This window comes from Dasypus novemcinctus, chromosome 3 (assembly GCF_030445035.2).
Source record: "Dasypus novemcinctus isolate mDasNov1 chromosome 3, mDasNov1.1.hap2, whole genome shotgun sequence".
Lineage (NCBI taxonomy): Eukaryota > Metazoa > Chordata > Mammalia > Cingulata > Dasypodidae > Dasypus > Dasypus novemcinctus.
This window is the reverse complement of record NC_080675.1, coordinates 142,499,611-142,519,022: the sequence shown is the minus strand read 5'-3', so window position 1 is coordinate 142,519,022 and position 19,412 is coordinate 142,499,611. Positions and strand designations below refer to the sequence as shown.

At 41.2% G+C, this 19,412-nt stretch overlaps 1 long non-coding RNA gene across 2 annotated transcripts; it reads right to left on the bottom strand.

Annotated features, from left to right (window-relative positions):
* Positions 1–552: 552 nt before the first annotated feature.
* On the bottom strand, positions 553–19,320 carry LOC105745456 (uncharacterized). Of its 2 annotated transcripts, XR_009185132.2 has the most exons (4): positions 18,936–19,320; positions 18,114–18,180; positions 11,744–11,850; positions 553–1,237 (listed from the first exon to the last, which is right to left on the bottom strand). It is a non-coding gene; the product is annotated as an uncharacterized lncRNA (long non-coding RNA). The 2 variants fall into 2 exon arrangements; XR_009185131.2 differs by lacking the exon at positions 553–1,237 and having other exon boundaries at positions 11,568–11,850.
* Positions 19,321–19,412: the final 92 nt, after the last annotated feature.

Sequence of the window (19,412 nt, the reverse complement as noted above, 5' to 3'; positions counted from 1 at the left end):
CATTTCCCCAGGCAAAATATCTTTTTCCAGTTGGATTGTTCAAATAAGGATCATTCATACATGCATTTAGCTGTCTCTTAGATATCTTTTCATCTCAAACAGTCGCCTACCCCATCCTTTTTTTTCCCTTTCTTTCATGCTATTGACTCCTACAGGGGTTAGGGCGAGTGTCCCGTGGAGTGCCTCAGCATTCTGAGCTTGTGACTTCCAGCTTTAAAGAATCCCTCTTGCTGTGATGTGGGGAATAGACTCTGAAAGCATGAGGAAGAAAGTGAAGAGACCGGCTAGGGGCACTACAATAAGAACAAACTTATATCCTACCAGGACAAAGAGAAAAATGGAAATGATGGGGGCGAAGAGTTATTCAACATGTTTTGTTTTGTTTTTAGGAGGTACCAGGGATTGAACCAGGACCTCATACCTGAGAAGTGGGCACTCAACCACTTGAGTTACATCCACTCCCTCATGGTTTTGTTTTTTTTACACAAACAAGTCATGGTTTTTAATGTAACCATTACAGATATTTATTGCAAACGTTTTACGGTACCTGAAGAAGTTACTGTCTAAAGTAACATTATTCATACTGTAACAGGAGTTTTTTTTTTAAACCTGAAACTTAATAATGTGAATATTGGCTAGTGATTTTTAAAAATTCTCTCAAGAGTTATTTTTTTAAAGAATTTGTGGGTTTACAAAACAATTTATGTATCAAATAGAGATCCCATATGCCATCCTATTTTTTTTTGCTAAAAAGATTTATTTTATTTATTTATTTCTCCCCACCCCCTTGTTGTTCTTTACTTGCTGTGTCTGTTCATCTTCCTTGTTTCTTTAGGAGGCACCAAGAGCCAAACCTGGGGCCTCTGATGTGGGAAGGAAACGCCTAATCACTTGAGCTACCTCTGCTCCCTGCTTTGTTGTGTCTTTCATTCTATTTTCCCTCCCCACATCTCTCCTTGTGTCACCTTGTTGTGTTATCTTGTTAAATCAGCTCCACACACTTGCCTATTGCATCATATCGCCGTCTTCTGTAAGAGGTACCAGGAACCTCTGCTTCCTGCATTTGTTGTGTTTCTCATTATGTTTTTTCTTCTTGTGTCTCTTGTTGTGTCAGCTTGCTGTGCCTGCCCATTGTGCCAGCTTGCCATCTTCTTTTGGAGGCACCAGAATCCAAACCAGCAACGTCCCATGTGGTAGGTGGTAGCCCAGTCATCTGAGCCACATCTGCTTCACAACCCTATTATTAACACCTTGCATTAGTGTGGTACATTTGTTACAATTAATGAAAGAACATTTTTATAATTGTACTATTAGCTATAGTCCATCATTTACAGTAGGGTTCATTGTGTTGTACAGTACTATGTTCTTAAATTTTTATTCTAGTAACATATATACAAGCTAAAATTCATCCTTTTAACCACATTCACATATATAATTCAGTGCTGTTAATTAGATTCACATAGTTTTGTTGCTACCATCACCACCATCCATTACCAAAACTTTACAATCAACCCTTGACATGTTTTGAAAGGATGAAAAGCTGATGGAGGGACCCAGTCCATCTTAGCAGAATATGAGACACTGACTCTTAAGAGATTATACATATGAAGAAAAAAGCCAGTTTACCCCACAGAAACCCAGAAAGGCTCAGGGCCAGTAGGAATCAGGTAATGGTAATGCAGAAACATGAAGCTAAAAACAGGAACCTTAGCTGATACTGACACTTAGGGGTTCCCTGCAAACAACTCCTTTAGTCAGGCCCACCAGGTAACAACCCTGTCCATGAAAACAGAACTTCCATACAGTCATTTAGTGCCTCATTATTTAAATAAGAAGGGACAATAAAAGATTACCCAGAAGTCGAGGGAAGTCCCCAATAATAAAGATGGAGACCAAAACAAGCAGAAAATAGGAATTTGGAGGATAAAAGAACAATGCAGGGAGCAGAATAAAACTTAAAAATAAAATAATCCCAAACTGTACATGTAATATCCTCAGAAAAATAAGGGAAGACACTGCGGACATATAGAAAAAATAAAATGCTATAAAAATGAGCAGTGAGCAAGACAGAGCTTTGGGAAGTCAAAAACATGGTCGCTAGAATGAAAATTTAAATAGAAGGGTTGGACAATATGGTCTGAGAAATTCCTCCAAAACTAGATAAAAAGGGAAGAGATGGGAAATCTGAAAGATTTTTTTTTAATGAAGGCATCAATCCAAGAGGTCTAAAAGCCAATGAATAGGAATTTCAGAAAGAAAGAACAGACAAGACATGGGGGGGGGCAGGAATTATGAAAGAAATATTACCCCAAAACTTCTCAGCACTGAAGGATATGAAGGCCCAAAGGAAAGGGTTGACTGAGTGCCTGGCACAATGGCCAGACATCAGGCCTTGCCAAGCACATCGTGTTAACGCTTCAGGACATTACACATCAAGAGAAGATCATAAAAACTTCTAGAGAAGAAAAAACATATTGCATATAAAGAATTACGAACCAAAAAGGTATCAGACTTCTAACAACAACCTATATGCTTCAAAATGCTGATAAAAAAAAAGATTTCCAACCTAGAATTCTACACCTAGCAAAACTATCCCTCAAGAGTGGTGGTGGATTAAAGACATTTTCAGATATACCAAATCTCAAAGTTTTACCTCTCATGTACCCTTTCTCAGGAAGCTACTGGAGGATGTGGTCCAGCAAAATGAGTAAATCAGAGAGGAAGACATGGGATCCAGGAAAAAAGGATCCAACACAGAAAAGAGATCAAGGGGATTTCTAAGACAATGGAGAGCAGAAGACATAGGATAGGAGTTGTACCTAGGCTGGGGAATGGGCAGTCCACATTTCAGCAAAAGATTGGAGGATGCTAGGAGGGACTCCAAGAAAATAATGACACTGATAGACTCTGTTTCACTATGTAGACAGTTGTCTGAAGGTCAAAGATATTGTACAAATGGAAAAAAGAGTGAGATAACTATCAACTCCAGGAAAGAACAAAAGCTGCTTGAGACAGGAAATGTCCCATGGTATTCTTGATTCAGCACGAACAGTGATTACCTGGTCATAGTAATGTAAACATTAAATACTGATTCAACTGATAATTACAATATAACTCTATTAGGATGACTCAGGAAGGGTAGGCAACTACAGAGAGGGGAGCAGTTTAAGAAAGGTAAATTCCTATCTGCCATAATAGAAAATTAATGGCCAATGTCTAAAATTACAAGCTAAATAGAAGTTCAAGCAATTATTTAGAACAGCTATGGACAAACTACATTCCACAGGGCAAATCTGCCTCTTTTTTTTTTAAATAAAATTTTATTGGAACACAGTCATACCCATTTGTTTATGTAATACCTATGGCTGCTTTCTAACTACAAAGGCAGAGTTGAGTAGTTGCAAGAGAGAGAATAAGGCCTAGAGAGCTGAAATTATTACTCTATGGTCCTTTGCAGAAAAACTTGCAGACCCCTGATTTTGAATAATGGAGGTAAATATGAAAGGCAGCAGCTAAAAGGGTTGAAAGTGGTTGCTTTTGGGCACTATCTTTTGTTACAAGCCTCTGAATATTGCTCGATATATATATATAATTCATTTATTTGAATTAGAGAAGTTGCCAGGTTTACAGAAAGCTCATGCAGAAAATAGAATTCCCATATACCCCTCCCCACACACAGTTTTCCCTATTATTAACACTTTGCATTCCTGTGATACCTTTATTATAATTGATGAAACAATTTTATTATAATTACTATTATTACACTAATAAGTATATATAGTCCATAGTTTATATTAGGGTTCACTATTTATATTGTACAGCTCTATGATTTTTTTTTAAATTTTTATTCTGGATACATATACACAACCTAAAATTTTCCATTTTAAATATTTTTAAATATACAATTCAGTGGTGTTAATTACATCCACAAGATTGTGCTGACATCACTACCACCCATTACCAAATTTTTGCATCACCCCTAACAGAAGCTATGCACAAATTAAGTATTAATACCCCATTTGCTACCCCTATCCCAGTCCCTAGTAACCTGTATTCCAGTTTCTGACTCTATGAATTTGCTTATTCTAATATTTCATATAAGTGAGATCATACAATATTTGTCCTTTTGTGTCTGGCTTATTTCACAAAATATGATGTCTTCAAGGTTCACCCATATTGTTGTATGTCTCAGAACTTCTTTTTATAGCTGAAAAATATTCTGTTGTATGCATTTACCATATTTTGTTTATCTAGTCACTTGTTCCAGGACACTTGGGTTGCTTCCATCTTTCAGCAATTGTGAATAATGCTTCTATGAACATTAGCTTGAAAAATATCTGTTCAAGTCCCTGTTTTCAATTCTTTTGGGTATATACCTAGAAGTGGGATTGCCAGGTCACATGGTAGTATATACTTAGATTTCTGAAGAACTGCCAAACTGTCTTCCATAGTGGCTGCACTATTTTACATTCCCACCAACAATGCCCGAGGGTTCCTATTTTTCTGCACCCTCTCCAAAACTTGTTATTGTATTTTTTTAAAGCAGTCATTCTAGTGAGTGTGAAATGGTATTTCATTGTGGTTTTGATTAGCATTTCCCTAATGGCTAATGATGTTAAGCATCTTTTCTTTTTTCTTTTTTTAAAGATTTATTTTTTTAATTTCTCTCCCCTTCCCCCCACCCCCCACCCCCAGTTTTTTGCTCTCTGTGTCCATTTGCTGTGTGTTCTTCTGTGTCCGCTGACTGGGAATCTGTGCCTCTTTTTGTTGCATCATTTTGCTGCGTCAGCTCTCTGTGTGTGCAGCACCACTCCTGGGCAGGCTGGACATTCTTTTGCACTGGGCACTCCTTACACGTGGGGCTCCTCTATGCGGGGGACACCCCTGCATGGCACAGCACTCCTTGTGCGCATCAGCACTGCGTGTGGGCCAGCTCCACATTGGTCAAGGAGGTCCTGGAACCACGGACCTCCCATGTGGTAGGCAGACGCCCTATCCATTGAGCCAAGTCCGCTTCCCGAGCATCTTTTCATGTGTCTATTTGCCACTTGTATTTGCCCTTTTCTAAAAATTGGATTTTTTTCTCTTCGTTGTTAAGTTATAGGATTTCTTTATATTTTCTGAATATTAAACCCTTATCAGATATGCTTCCAAATATTTTCTACCATTGTATAAGTTGACCTTTTACTTTCATGATAAAGTCCTGTGATGCACAAAAGTTTTTAATTTTGATGAAGCCCCATTAATCTGTTTTTGTTATGGTTGTTCATGCTTTTGGTGTAAAGTTAAAAAAAAAAAACCATTGCCTGACACAAGGTCCTGAAGATCTTTCCCTATGTTTTCTTACATTTATTTAGGTCTTAATCCATTGTGAGTTATATCTTTGCTTATATTTAGGTCTTGATCCATTGTGAGTTAATTTTTGCATATGGTGTGAGGTGGGAGTCCACCTTCATTCCTTTGCATACAGCTATCCAGTTTTCCCAAAACCATTTGTTAAATTGGCTATAAATGTGAGGGTTTATCTCTGAACTCCCAATTCTATTCCATTCATCCATATGTCTATCACTGTGCTAGTACCATGCTGTTTTGGTTTCTAGATTTGTAATCAGTTTTGAAATTCAGAAGTGTGAGATCTCCAATTTTGTTCCTCTTTTTCAAGATGGTTTTAGTCTTTTGGGGTCCCTTACCCTTCCATATTCATTTGATGCTTAGTTTTTCCATTTCTGCAAAGAAGTGTTACCGGATTTTATTCAGGTTCTTGACTATGCTGCAGAAATGAATTTCAAGAGCACACCAGTTGAGTTAGGCCAGTAGTTTATTCAGGTAGGGAGGGAAGAGAAACGGGAGAAAATAACAAATCAGGGGTCACAGGTAGAGAGGAAGGGGGTGAAAAGGGATAAAGAGGGCTGATTTACAAGCTACAAGTCCCCATTATAGGTTATAAATCCCCAGGTTTACTTGCATGGCCACGCGGCAGAGGAAAAATGGCGAGAGCAGCGCACAGAGGACAGAACGGGTCAGAGGCAAGAGAGCAGGGTGAGAGCTCTCAGGCCTCGCGGTCTGCTTTATAAACTATTAATCCACCCCTTTGGTAAGGGCAGGGGAGGGGTTCCAGCTGTTTGCTGTTTTGATCAATCACCCCACCTATCAATCCTCCAGTGAGAACCCAATGATAAAGTCCTTAGGGAATATCCTGGGCTTTTCCTGGCTTCCAGAAGAAGTCTTTGTTCTGGATAGCAGAATCCTGGGGGTGGGGGTCCTCCAGCAGCCATCTGGGGGGTTACTGCTGTCCATGTGGACTCTCCGCCAGGTTCCAGATACGTCTATTAATTCCCTATCTCACTAGCCTGCTTCAGAAGAGTGCTGGAATTTTTATTGCAATTGCACTGAATCTGTAAATTGCTTTGGGTAGAAATGGCATGTCAACAATATTGAGTCTTCCAGTCCATGAACAAAGAATGTCCTTTCATTTATTTAAGTCTTCTTTGTTCTTTTTTTTTTAAGCAAGTTTTGTAGCTTTCCATGAACAAGTCCTTTACATCCTTGGTTAAATTTATTCTTAAAGATTTGATTCTTTTAGTTGTCATTGTGAAAGGAAGTTTTAAATTGATTTCCTCTCCAGATTGTACATTACTAGTGTATAGAAACACTACTGGTTTTTATCTGTTAATCTTATACCCCACCACTTTGCTAAATTAATTTATTAGCTCTAATAGCTGTGATGTGGATACTTCTTGACTTTTTAAACTTATGTACATTCTGATATAATAAAACAAGAAATTATAGCTTTTAAGGAGTTGTCCTGATACCCCCAGAGGGACAGAGAGGGAGGCACGGGGCTGACAGCAGAGCTCCTACCTGAGCCTCGCCCTGTGTCCTGCTCTTTGCCAGCTGTCCATCACCTGGTCTAAATGGGGCTCAGTCAGAGCTGCCTGGCCAGGGTCCTGCAAGAACTGACAGAGCCCCATACAGACCAGAACTGGGAGCGACCTCCTCCAGGACCAGCCTGCCCCAAGTCCTCAGTCAGTATTATCAGTCTCACCAGAGAGTGGCAACATAATATCACAGGGGTTTAAGCAGCTATGGACTCTACTGTTAGACTGCCCAGCTTCATAATCTAGTCTTTCCCTCTAACTAGCTATGACCAAATACCAAAGCAAGGTATTTTAATTTCCTTGTGCCTCAGTTTCAACAAATGGGGCTAATAATGCCTCCTTACATAAGAATGTAGTGAACTTAATTCAGCTTGTACGTGTGAAAGCACTTTGGACAGGAAGGCTCATTTAAGTCCAGTGAATGTTAACTGTTACTATTATTACTCTTACTGTTATTATTATATATTCACAAAGGACACAAGGGCGGTCTAGAGAGGGAAAGTGGCATGCACAATGTCACCCAGCAGAGGCATGGCTAGGACTAGCACTCTTCTGTCTCAGTGCATTACTCTCTCTTTGTATCCCCCCGACTTGCTTATTATAGATACACAAAGCATCTCTGGAAAGATATACAAAAAATAAACAGTGGTTACTATGGACAGGTAGAGCCTGGGTGGGTGGAGGACAGAGGGGAAGGGAGACTTTGTTTTCATTGTGCTTGCAAACTTTCAAACCCTGTGGCTGTATCATTAAACTCAAAATAAGGAAATAAATAGATGGATTGATGAAAGAGACGGGGTTAAAATGTCTTTCTCATGGTGGGTTGCTGAGAACAAAAGAGGTAGCAGAAGCAATTGTCTTTCTTATACTCGTGCCATAGCCACTTGTAAAGCGTTGCTGCCGATAATCATGGTGCTTTTTAGTAAAAGCAAACTTTGCTCTGGGTTTGTGGAGCAAACTGTTGGGAGGGGCTTACATTTCAGAGTGTCGATTAGCCCCAGTCTCCTCTCTGAGACAGAACAGGTTTCTTTGGCCACAGGTGAAGCCATCTTGGTAGGCAATGGAAATTTCCACTGTGGCCCCTCGCAAGGGAAAGCCCCCTCCTCCATGAACTGGCTTTCCCAAAACCAACAGTTTGAGTCCAGGTCCCTAGTTGGGCAACTGTTCTAGAAAACATAATTAAGGCTGCAAAAACGGGGAGTGGGGTTATTGGGTATGACACTGAGGGCCACAGTTTGTTTTTCAAGGGAGGGAACCTAGTCCCAGAAATAGCTGAATCTGAGATGGCAGGCGGCTGGCAGAGAGCAGGAGGCGCCAAGGCAACGCTCCCAGGCCGTGTTGACTTTGGACTGGCCGCCTGAGCATTGTAAACAATTGCAGAAATGATTTCCTACCCTGGCAAAAGTCTTGTTTGGACAAGGGGTCTCCCCCTCCCCCCCACCTTCTTTAAAAGGCAGTTTTATCATTTGTTTGCAAAAACGCTCAATCCCTTTTTTCTTTTCTTGTTCCCTCTGTGGCTCTGGTCTCCCCAAGAGCCAGATGAAAAATCTTTGTGTTTCTTTAATGCTAACCCACCCCCCTACTCCTCTTTTTTTAAACTGTTCCAGGTCCATTGGACAAATACTCCCCAGCAACAGGACTTACAAGGGTCTGTTAAGGGTTTTGTTAGGGTGGAGTCTTCAGCCAGAGTCACTAAAATTTTTTTCTCCTTGTTTGTTACATTTTCAACTCCTAGCACAATAAAATCTGCACACGGGCATTGGGAAACCAATAAAAATGCAACTCACAGTATCTTGGCCTGAACTAGCTAATGCTTCATCTAGACTCTGATATAACAGATTTGGTGTCCCCCACCCTCCCAGATGTCAGACTAGGAGATAAAAGTGGTTTCTGTAAAGAAAACACTGGACAGAATTGTGAGCTCTGTCAGGCAGCAGGCAAGGGTGGGGCTTCTGAGAAGCTGGGGGATGGGCTGCACATTCTGAAAATCAGCCAGAAGGCTGAGCAGCACAGAAAGAAGGAATGCTCTGTTCTTGACCACCCAGGGACAAGGGCAGCCACGACCAGATGAGGTGCGATATGCTAACCTCCAGACTTGCCTGCCTCCTAGCTCCAAAGGGGAGAAGAGGAAAGGGAAGGGAGAGGGGTGGGAGCGAGGCAGAGAGAGAGAGAGAGAGAGAGAGGGAGGGAGTCAAGGGGCCCATGGGGAGAAGAGGAGACTGAGGCTGTATCATGTGTAGTCTCGACAGGAAACAGAAAGCATCTTCAAACTGGATAATCCAAGAGAGCGTGAGGAAGGGACTGTTGACAAGATGTAAGGGTTGAGAGAAGCCAAAGGGACAGTGCTACATCCGAGAACTAGCAACAGCAGGGGGGGGGGGGGCATTATCATCTGTATTGTTCAGGGTTCTCCAGAGAAACAGACTTATTCTATACATATTACATATCTATAATACAGAGAGATTTATTATAGGAATTGGCCTGTGTGACCACGGGGATTGGCAAGTCCAAATTCCACAGGGCAGGAGAAGCTGGCTGGCTGAAATAGAGATAGAAATATTCTTTCTGACCACGGAAATCATTAGGTCTCACTTTAAGGCCTCCAGCTGATTGGATAAGAAGACTCCTCTCAGTTGCTGAAGGCTAACTGCCTTGTTGATTATAACTACAACCAGCCATAGAATCAATGGCTTCTAAGATTGAGTAATGATTTAATTCAATCCACATAATAACCTACAATTAGGCCAGTGTTTGTTTGACCAAACAACTGAATACCAAAATCTAACCAAGTTGACTCTTGAAATTAAGTGTCACACCATCCATAGATCTGGTGGGTCTAATCTTAAAGCAGTCTAAATAGCTTCCAAATTGCCAGAGCCATTAAATAAAAACACAGAAGCATAAAAGCAGAGAACACAAAATATGACAAAAGTAGACAAAAGCTATCTGTTATATAGGCATAAGTGAAACTGATACATACTTATTGTTAAAAGAAAATATGTTATCAACAAGCGATATACCTAAAACAAAAGAAGCCAGAAAGCTTGAAATTAATGGAGTAAGCATATTGCAGAAAAATGCAAATAAAAAATGAGGCAAAAGTTGTGTTAATAATAACAGGGTGGGAAGTAGATGTGGCTCAAGCCATTGAGCCCCTGCCTACCACATGGGAGGTCCCAGGTTTGGTTCCCAGTGCCTTGTGGAGAAGACAAGCAAGACAGTGAACTGGTGTGATGAACTGGCATGGTGAGCTGATGCAACAATATGACCCAACAAGGAGACACAAAAAGGAAACACAATGAAAGACACAACAAAGCAGGGAGCAGAAGTGGCTCAAGTGATTGAGCACGTCTCTCCCACATAGGAGTCCCTGGGTTGGTTCCTGGTGCCTCCTAAAGAGAAGAGAAAGCACACAGAGGATGGACACAGAGAGCAGACAGCGTAAACAATGAAGGGAGGGAACAAATAAATAAAAATAAATCTTTAAAAATAATAAAAATAATAACAGGGTAAATGCAAGCTAATAAGTATCCTAATAAACAATAGCATTGAAATACAGAAAGTAAAACTATAAAAATTAAAGGAACTAATTTACAAAATAAAATACTATAATAAAAACAGAAATAAAATTGCAATAGACTGTTTTAACTCATCCCTCTCAGACCTTCACAAATCAGGTAGACAAAAAATAAATAATGATTCTCAGGTTTTGAATAATATATTTAATAAGATTGATGACAGATGATAGCTAGCTAACAGGTATATAGATAGAATATATGTGTATGTATCCTGAATATAGACATTGTATCTTATTCTCAAGCTCTCATAAGACATTTACAAAATTTGATAGTACTATAGATCATAAAGAATATCTCAAATAAAATACAAAAGTGGAGATAGAATCAGCAATATTCTCTGACTTACTGCACCAAAGCTGACAATGAATAATAAAAAAAAGAAGCAAAAATTAGAAAGCAATCTCTTAAGTGCCAAAAAGAGAAACAGAACTGTAATGCAGAATATTTAGATATGAAAGAAAACACCACATATTAAAAACTGCAAGAAGAGGGATTTATGTTTCCCTGCTAAGGATAGAATAAGTAATTCAGACCAAACTTCCCATTAAGGACAATTAGAAAATCTAGACAGAGTATAAAAAACACCTGATCAGAGAACTGAAGAGCAAGGCAATGAACAATTTTAGGAGCCAAATTCAGGAGAAGAAGGAAACCCAACTAAGAAAACTCACTATTTAATGTTGCCTTTCCCCAGTAGGAAAGCTGATGGGTCTAGAAGAGGCAGGTGAGAGACTGAGAAACCGAGCAGAGTAGTTAACAGCCTTTTGGGGATAGGAGTAAAAAACTGGAGTCTAAAACCAATGGCCTGATTAACTGTCCCCATGCTTTGGGGGTGGGGTCCTTAAAGGGTACACCCTTTGAATTAGGTTGAGCCAGAAGTAGACTAGTTTTCAAAATGACTGAAGTTCATGTTCTAATAATCTCCAGTAAGTTAATCTCAGACTAGTGTTCCTAGCTGCCTACCAGAAACAAGCCTAAATCCTCTCTGAAAGAATACAATGTCATTGTGGACCTCATATTAGATTTGAAATTTATAAAATGGAATATCTTTTATATCATAAGTAGCCAGGCAGACAAGACTACATGAATAAAAACCAAGAGAAACAATAAAAAATATAACAGACCCTCAGGGTCTTCAAGTAATGGATTTATCAGGCATAAATTTTAAAATAACATATGCTTGGGAGCAGATGTGACTCTAGTGGTTGAGCACCTGCTTCCCTCATGGGAGGTCCAGGGTTCAGTTCCTACTGCTTCCTAAAAACAGACAAACAAACAAACACCTACAAGAAAACAAGCAGGAAAACCAACTCAGGGGAGCCAATGTGACTCAGTGGTTGAACACCAGCTTCCCATATATGAGGTCCCAGGTTCAATCTCCCCAGCCCTGGTACCTGAAAGAAAGAAAAAAAGAACTATGCTTAATGTATTTCAAAAGATAAAAACATTGAGAACTTCAACAGCAGGACCACTTAAAATAACCAAACAGAAATTCTACATATGAAAAATACCATAATCAACAATTAATGGGAAGCGGACTTGGCCCAATGGATAGGGCATCTGCCTACCACACAGGAGGTCCATGGTTCAAACCCCAGGCCTCCTTGACCTGTGTGGAGCTGGCCCATGAGCAGTGCTGATGCGCGCAAGGAGTGCCGTGCCACACAGGGGTGTCCCCATGTACGGGAGCCCCATGTGCAAGGAGTGCGCCCCGTAAGAAGAGTCACCCAGCGTGAAAGAAAGTGCAGCCTGCCCAGAAATGGTGCCGCACACATGCAGAGCTGACACAACAAGATAGCGCAACAAAAAGAAACACAGATTCCCGGTGCCACTGATAAGGATGGAAGCAGTCACAGAAGAACACACAGTGAAAGGATACAGAGAGCAGACAACCAGGGGGGAGGGGATAAATTTAAAAAATATTTTTAAATAAAATTAAGAACTCAATGTGTAGAACTAACAGCATATTAGAAAAAGCTAAGGAGAAAATTAGTGTATTAAAAAATAGATCTGGGAAGCGGACTTGGCCCAGTGGTTAGGGCTTCTGTCTACCACACAGGAGGTCCACGGTTCAAACCCCGGGCCTCCTGGACCCGTGTGGAGCTGGCCCACACACAGTGATGATGCACACAAGGAGTGCTGTGCCACGCAGGGGTGTCCCTGCGTAGGGGAGCTCCACGTGCAAGGAGAGCGCCGCATAAGGAAAGCCACCCAGCGCAAAAGAAAGTGCGGCCCGCCCACGAATGGTGCCACACACACGGGGAGCTGACAAAACAAGATGATGCAACAAAAAGAAACACAGATTCCTGTGCCGCTGACAACAAGAGAAGTGGACAAAGAAGAACACGCAGCAAATAGATACAGAGAACAGACAACTGGGGCAGGAGGGGGGAGGGAAGGGGAGAGAAATTTTTAAAAAAAGTTTAAAAAAAAAAAGATCTGAAGAAAATATACAGAATGAAACATGGAGAGTCAAAAGGAAAAAAAATACTGAGGTAAACAAAAGGAATACATTAAAGCCTAACATATGTGTAATTGAAGCTCCAGATAGCAAGGAGAAAGAAATGATACAGAAGCAATATTGGAAGAGAGAGTGGCTGAGAATTTTCAAAAACTGATTAAAGACATCAAGCCAAAGATGCAAGAATTCCTATAATTCCCTAAGCAGGATTTATAAAAGAAACTACCTAGGCAAATAAAAAACTCAAACACAAAGAAAATCTTAGAACAGGAAAAAAAAAAGTGATTTTGTCCAAAGGGGCAATAATTAGAATGACCGATAAAGACTCGATCAAATAATGAAATCCAAACCATAATGAAATAATATCACCAGAGTACTGAAAGCCTATCCAGCACAAACACCATTCAAGACTGAAGATGAAATAACATTTTCAGGGAAGCAGATGTGGCTCAAGTAATAGAGCTTCCGCCTACCATATGGGAGGACCTGGGTTCAATCCCTGGGGCCTCCTGGTGAAAAAGAAGAGAAAGCATGCCCGCACGAGTGCCCATGTGGTGAGCCAGTGCCTGTGCAAGTGAGTCATGCAGAAAGATGATGACACATTTTAAAAAAAAAAAGGGAGAGTCAAGGTGAAGGACAGTAGAAACCAAGAACTAAGGTGGCACAATTGACAGGGAACCTTTCTTCCCATCAGAGGTCTGCAGGATTGAATCCCAGTGAATCCTAGAGAAGAGAAAATGAGAAGAGAAGACAATAAATCTATTTTAAAAATTAAATTTAAAAAAAAAACATTTTCAGACAAATAAAAACTAAGAAAATTCATCACCAGCATATTCAATTCAAAGGAAACACTAAAGGCAAATGGAAAAGACATCAGATGAAAGCACAGAGGAGCAGGAAGGAATAAAGGGCAACAGAATAAACTAGATAAGGATAAATCTAATTGACTACTGAATGACAAACTTAGTAATACTATCTTGTGAGGTTTAAAATATAGAGAAAATTAAAATACATTTTTAAAAATCATATATAAGTTGGGAAAAATGATGCATGATAGATAAAAAGTTTTTATATGTATCCAGGACATTTAATTGAGAAATGTATGTTTTCAGTCAAAAAAGAAAAAAGTTGAGAAGACAGATAGAGTGAAAGTGTTCTAAATTTCCTGCATTATCTGAGAAGAAGGTAAAACTACCAAGTAATATTAGACTTTCATAAGGCATAGATTTGTTTTTAATCACTAGAATAACCATTAATAAAATAATAAAAGATTGTATAATTTTCAAGCTAATACAGGACAGAAATAGAATGATTTTTTAAAAAATCAATTCCAACACAGACATAAAAACGAACAAAATAGAGGCAGACCCATATGTATTTCATCTCCTAATCTAAAACAAAGGTAACTCCTCAGAACATCTTTCAACATATGGTATTGGGGTAACTGGACGTCCATATGAACAGAAGAATCTTGACCACCTTTTCACATCATATATGAATAATAAATTCCAACTGATCTTTAAAAATTTTCCAGACTTAAATGCAAAAGGAAAAACAATTGAGTTATCAGAAGGAAACATAAGAGAATATCTTCGCAAGTTTGGAGTAAGCAAAGATTTCTTTAAAAGGACAAAAAATGTGCTAACTATGTAGGCAAAATGATAGGTTGGACTATATTAAGAATAATAATGCCTGTAACCACAGAGTGGAAGGTATTTGCAATGACAGAGGATGTGTACTTGTAGCCAAAAAATATTAAGAACCCGACAAAATAATGGAATGACCAGCAAGACAATGGAAAAATGGGCAAAACTCTGAACAAGCGCTTCACAATAAAGCATATCTAAATGGCCAACAAACACAAAAAGGTCCTCACCTTCATTAGTCATGAAGGAAATGCAAATTAAAACCACAATGAGATATTCTACACAACCTCCAGATTTGACTAAAATGGAAAAAAGCAAACAACCTGGTAGTATAAAAAGGTTGAAAAAGATGTACAACAAATAGAAGTCTCAATAACTGTTAGTAGAAGTGAGAACTGATTCACTGGAAAACTGTTTGTCAGCATCTAATAAAATTGAACATAAGCCAAAAAACTGAAGAGGGAGAAACATTTCCCAACTCATTCTATGAGGCCAGCATTACTCTAATACCAAAGCCAGATAAAGACATCACAAGAAAAGAAAAATACAGACTAATATGCCTTGAACATAGATGCAAAAATCCTGAACAGGGAAGCGGATTTGGCTCAAAGGGTAGAGTGTCCACCTACCATATGGGAGGTCCAGTGTTCAAACCCAGGGCCTCCTGTCCTGTGTGTAGCTGGCCCATTTGCAGTGCTGATACGTGCAGTGCCCTGCCATGCAGGGGTGTCCCCCACATAGGGGAGCCCCACGCGCAAGGAGCGCACCCCATAAGGAGAGTTGCCCAGCACAAGAAAAGTGCAGCCTGCCCAGGGGTGGCACCGCACACACAGAGAGCTGACGCAGCAAGATGATACAACAAAAAGAGACACAGATTCCTGGTGCTGCTGACAAGAATACAAGCGGACACAGAACACACAGTGAATGGACATAGAGAGCAGACAATTGCGGGTGGGGGGTGGTGAGGAAAGGGAGAGAAAGAAATAAAAAAGAAATCTTAAAAAAAAAAAAACCTGAACAAAATACTAGCTAACTGAATACAATAGCATATTAAAAGGATTATACCCATGACCAAGTGGGATTTATCCCAGGAATATAATGGTGCTTCAGCAAAAGAAAATCAATGTGATACATCACCTTAACAGAACGCAGGAAAAGAAAAACACATGATCATCTCAATTGATGCAGAAAAGGTGTTTGAAAAAATCGAACATTCCTTCATGATAAAAACAGTCAGAAAATTAAAAAGATAAGGAAACTTCCTCAATATGATAAAGGGCATTTATGAAAAACATACAGCTGATGTCATACTCAGTAGCAAAAAACTGAAAGCTTTGCCTGCGAAATAAGTAACAAGTCAAGGATGCCTGCTTTCACCACTGTTTTTCAATAGTGTACTGGAGAGTCTAGTTAGAACAGCTAGGTAAGAAAAAGAAATAAAGGCATCCAAATTGGAAAGGAAGAAGTAAAACTGTATTTCAAGATTGCATGCTCCCATATGTATTAGTCAGAGCTCTCTAGGGGAACAGAATCAAGAATCAATAGGAGCTATCTGTCTGAAGCAGGCGATTTTATGAGAGCCTCTCACATGATGGTGGGGATGCATTGATTAATTAATTAATCCTCATAAATTCATATCTCCCTTTCAGAGATAACTATTTCATACCTTCTCTTGCTTTAGGAAAACTCCCACACTCATCCCCACTCCACTCTCAGCTTCTCAGCTGACAAAGTCATTCATTTCCTTGAGATAAAAGAAGTGATCAGAAAAAAAAAAAGTGATCACAGAGAACTATTTCACCTGCCCACCACCAAATGAATCTGCCTACTTGCAGCTCTACTCACAAATTCAGCCGTTCTTTTTTTAACAACTCAATTTTATTGAGACATATTAATAAAGCATAAATCCATCCGAAGCGTACAAGCTCAGCCTTTCTTCATGTTCTGAAGAACGAAGCTCCTCCTCACTTGTGCACTGGGTCCAACTCTATTTCCCAGAAAATTGAATAAGTGGCTTAATGACATCAGCTCACCTTTGTTTGATGCTTGAATTGAGGAGAGCCACTAAACCGGGCAGGGCAGCCCTGTTAAGTGTGTGCGCACCAAAGCAAAGCCAGTCAGCCCATAGGTAGAAAAGACTAGAGCCAGCAGGCAGGGAAAAGCCGAGAAGAGAGATGGTGAGTCCGGGAGGGAAAAGAGAGTTAGCTGGGTTCTGGGCTTTCTGTGCTGCTTCTAGTTCTCGGTGAAGCCTGAGTGGCCTGCGATTCCAGGAGATACCCCTGACTCCTCATAACAAAGTCCCGTCATGTAAACTGGCTTGAGTGGATCTGTGCTTCTTTCCAGCCGCAGGAGTGTGTTTATATATTATATTTGGACATAGAAAGATGTCAGGAAGGAAGTTCCCCCCAAAAAGTCAATAGTTTTCTCTGGCCAGCAAGATTTCAGGGGATTTTTAATTGTTTCTTCTTTATTTTATTCCAACATTTCTCAATTGCTTAAAGCATTTAAAATGAGCATGCATCTGTTTCTTTCTTCTCCCCACCCCCTATCCAATCCATCCCCATTTCCTGTCAGCTCCACCTCGGAAATAGAATTCAGAAGCCGCCAGCTCTCTCTCCATCCGCTGTCGTCATTCTGGGCAAAGCTCCATTGCCCAGGTCTTGCAGGAGTCTCCTAATGGGTCCGCCTGGTCTCCGCCCCATTCTCCGCAGAGCCGGCTGAGGGATCTTGTTTACCAAGCCAATCCAATCGTGCAAACTCCTTGCTTAAAGCCCTTGGATGGTTTCCCTTTGCACTTGGAATTAACCCGAGCCGCTGACTCTTGATGTGTAAAACGAGTTGCTGGCAGGGTGGGATACGACCCTGTACCACAGCCCAGCAGGGAACCTGGTCCATAGGAGGTGTGCAGGAAGTGGGAGATCTGATCCTTGCCTCCCAAGCTGCCCAGCCTCTTTCAAGTTCTTTTAGGATAGAAATTTCTTAGAAACAGGCCTGAGCCAACCTCTGCAACTTCATCTCTAGCTACTTTCCCCTTGCTCCCGGTGTGCCGCCACGCTGGCCTTCTGATAGTATTTAGAACTCACTAAAGACCCCTTCTACCTCTGGCTTTTGCTCATTCTTGCTACCAGAACATTCCATGCAACTCCTCTCTTTGTCCTGCAGTTCTGTTCCCAAATCGTCTCCTCAAAGGCACCTTTCCTGACCAGTCTAAGGTGGCAGCCCCATCACATCCACCACGGCAGCTTGCATTTCCTTTACAGCTGTGTCACCAACTTTCGTTTGATATTTGCTTGTTGACTTTGTTTGCTGTCTCGCCACCAGACTATATGCCCTACACTAGGTTTTGGGTTGTTTTTTGTTTTCGTCTTTATTCACTTAGGGCTGTGCCTAGTACATACAAAGCTTAATAGGTGTTCATAGAAAGAATTTTAACATAAAGCTTCCCCTGACAAGTCCAGCTAGAAGCCATCACTGGGTACCCTGAATTTTCAGTTCTTCGTCTCCCCTTTATTAGGATCCATTTTGGTTTGTATTTCGTATTGGAATTTACCTGTACAGAAAGGCAGTGTGGTGGTTGGAACCAATCCCAGCCTTGCTACTCAGGCTCAGAACAGTACCTGGCACAGAGAAAACCACATAAGTTAGTATAACGGTGCATTGCTTCCCCTCCCACCCCAGCCAGAATTGAGCCATGCTTCCTCAGGGTAAGAGTACACAAATTATTTAGTCTATGATACTTCCCACAGTGTCTACCTCAGGACACACAGTAGGTGCTCAATAGATAGTAAATAAGAGCTAAGCTTGTATTGAGTGTTTATTATGTACCAGGCACTATTCTAAACACTTTACAGGTACCAGTTCATTTAAACCTCTGCAAAGAATACAATTATTCCCAATTTACAGATGAAGAAACCGAGGCATAGAGAAGTTAGTTCGTCGAGGATCACCCAGTAAGTGAGGTGGCTGAGGTTTGAACACAGGCCACCAAGCCTCGCCAACTGTAAGTTACTTTCAAGTGAAGATCACAAGCTGGGGCAGATTTATGAGATCAAAATCAAAGGGACCACAATCTAAACGTTCAAGCAAGAGAATAAAAGAAACAAACAAACAGAAGAACAAAACAATCTAAACATTCAACAGTAGGGGCTGGTTATATAAACTGCTAGAATCTTACGTAATCACTGCAAGTGACGATACAGATCTAACAATCTATATTTATAATATGGAAAGACTCCCTGACGTAACTGGAAAAAGCTGCCTAGAAGACAGTAAAACAGCATGATGTCTTTCATGTTCAGTAAACATCTTTACATGTTTTTGTGCAAAGAAAAACGTCTGGAAGGACGTAACCGAAATTGGTAACAGTTGGTACCTAGCGGTAGGATTAGTGGGGCTCTTTCTCCTAATTCTACTTGTCCTTATTTTCTTAACAAGAGCGTGCAGTTTCCTGTGAAGCAGCCCCTTGAGGCGGTGGGTGCTGGCCGCGTCCAGGCCCGCACAGCCCGCGCGGCCGCGCCCCCGGGTCCTCCGCATCTGCCCGGGCGCCCTCCCCCAGCCTTCGCACTTTTGTGCCCAGGAGGCTAGGAAACAGAAGTGAGAACTCCTCGGGTGCGAGCGCGCCTGCACACCGGCTGCCCTCGGCGAGCCCGCGAGCGGCCCCCGCTGCAGGGCGCAGAGCGGCGGCAGGGCGCAGAGCGGCGGCAGGGCGCAGAGCGGCGGCAGGGCGCAGAGCGGCAGGGCGCAGAGCGGCTGCAGGGCGCAGAGCGGCAGGGCGCAGAGCGGCTGCAGGGCGCAGAGCGGCAGGGCGCAGAGCGGCGGCAGGGCGCAGAGCGGCGGCAGGGCGCAGAGC